The sequence below is a fragment of the Pyxicephalus adspersus genome, chromosome 8, assembly GCF_032062135.1.
Source record: "Pyxicephalus adspersus chromosome 8, UCB_Pads_2.0, whole genome shotgun sequence".
Taxonomy (NCBI): Eukaryota; Metazoa; Chordata; class Amphibia; order Anura; family Pyxicephalidae; genus Pyxicephalus; species Pyxicephalus adspersus.
Window position 1 is genome coordinate 18,856,848 of NC_092865.1, and position 2,278 is coordinate 18,859,125.

Genomic DNA, 2,278 nt, shown 5'->3' on the forward strand with positions numbered 1-2,278 from the left:
GCAAATTCACAATTTAATATAATTCAAATACATTTAAAAACTAAAATCTGTAAAATAGGAGAATAATTTTTCCTTGTATTTTTTACTACTTAGTATTGCTATCAGCCAGTTTTAAGATCCAGACAAATCTACCAATCAGCACAACCGGTTTTGACCTCCACTGTAGCCCATTTGGTCAAAAATACTCTAATAAAATAGCCAAAAAAGGCAGCTGATAGCAAGAACAAATTAGGTTAATAGCTTAGTCAGCGTTTGCCCAATATCTAAAAGTTTTGGCTATACAGTTAAACTCTAGGATCCACCTCCACTCACTCCTTCACCCTTAAATTGGAACTAAAGTTCTATTTTTAAAGTGGAACTAAACTAAAAAATACAATGAAAAAAAAAATTACACTTACCTTCAATCCCACGGGGCAGTCTGATCCATCCGGGGGTGTCTTACATCTGGTCCTGCACTGTCCAGGCATCCGTCCCGGAGCCGGCGCTCCGGATGCCGCCATCTTCGTCTCTTCTTCTGGGTTCTTCATACTACGTCACCCGACCAAGGTGCGAGATCAGGTGACGCAAGATGAAAAAATTTGACGATCTCACTGCGCATGTGTGAGATTGCTCTCTTGTGTAAAGGTCTGAGTCAGTTTCTGCATAATGTGGAAACTTACTGGTTGTCCAGTATGGGAGTCCTATCAGCATCCAGACGAGAAGTGATAAAGTCAGCACGGGGAAACCTGTGGGCCGCCAGACAAGAAAATATTACCAGCGAGACCTGAATAGCAAACATAGGTGGGTATAACAATGTTCTACAAGGTATTTATTAAAACTGAGACAGGGCAGTAGGTGAGAAGTTGGTTTAAGGTTTCATACAGAAACATAGGAATTGTCCACTGACATAGGGATCACCATATTGGATGCTTTGGGGCCTGAGGGGCAGGAAGGTAAGAATTATAATTTATTTTCTTTCCCATTTCTATTCAAAGACTAGAACTACAGTCCACCATCTTTTAGGTCTTCCTGGTATTTTTTTTAGGTCTTCCTGGGATTTTATATCCCTTTATTAAGTTGACCAATGCAACAGGCACGTTAATGGCTACCCCACCCCAGCAACACATTCTCACCTTTGCACTAAGACTTTTTTGCTCCATTTAGCCACCAGTAGCCAAGGGAGTTACCCAATACCTCTTGATAATAAAGAGTATATGACTTATTCCCCTTTCTCCCACGTGACAGTGTTAGTGCTTGTTAATTGGCTGCTGAAGCATCCATTTTTTCACTTGTTGGAGGGAAAAGAGTCTTCCTCCCTGTGTAAGCTCCAAGTTTGGCTTTATATTTTTTTTAACCCTAGAGGCCAAACTGATCACTGAAGGAGTAATGTTAAAGGGTCAATGTACTGCTGGAAAGAGTGGCCATAAACTGGACCCTTTACCATTTGGTAACCCATAAATTACCCCAAAATGTAACTAAGTTTAAAAAAAGACTTGCTGTTCTAAAGAAAATATCCAGAAATGTCAATTATGCCTAAACATTTTCTTCCAAAATGTACTTTTTATCTCCTGAAAGATTAGCGTGCACTCCCTGGTATGTGAAGGTACCTAAGCAATCATGTGCCTACAGCCCTAAATCTGTGTGTATATATATATATATATATATATATATATATATATATATATATATACACACACACACACACACACACACACACACACACACACACACACACACATACATACATAGTGGGATCGCCCCTAGCAACAAGGTCAGAGTATAGCAGAAATCAGACAGCAGCTTTCAAAATGCTCAATTCAAAAAGGCTCCTGCTTATTTATTTAGTAAAACAAATGGCTCGGCTGAGCAGTAAATACAATCACTTTTGGTGGTCCCTTTCTGAATACCCCAAAAGAACAGCAAATTCAAACAATACGACAGTCTTTAGATAACACAAACAACCCTGTTCTACTCACAGGTAATCTTGGCTTGAGCAAGACAGAGAGCTCTTTTCTTCCAAAGCTCTGAGCACTCTCTGACCAATTACCATCACTTAAATTACACCTGGGTGCAGGTGCACACATCCCAATCAGGATTGGCCAAAGAACCCACCCTTCCCTTTCCTTGGCCTGCTCCAGGGCCCTAAAGAACCTGGTTTCTTCCTGAAAACCAAATAACACTTTCTCACTTTCTTTCTCTGGAGACTTTCTAACACAGGTAATACCTCAGTCTGGGTGCTACATATACCCCATCCTAGACCTTTTCTGACAGGCACTGCAAGACCCTGTCACAATATATA

General features: G+C 40.4%; 1 long non-coding RNA gene across 1 annotated transcript in view; it reads right to left on the reverse strand.

Annotated features, from left to right (window-relative positions):
- LOC140336193 (uncharacterized) overlaps window positions 1-2,041 on the reverse strand; it is a 3,034-nt gene extending 993 nt beyond the window's left edge. The window contains exons 1-2 of the long non-coding RNA XR_011921827.1: window positions 1,956-2,041; window positions 399-725 (exon numbers count right to left, since the gene is read on the reverse strand). This is a non-coding gene — a long non-coding RNA (uncharacterized lncRNA). The remainder of the gene's footprint in view (window positions 1-398; window positions 726-1,955) is intronic.
- Window positions 2,042-2,278: the final 237 nt, after the last annotated feature.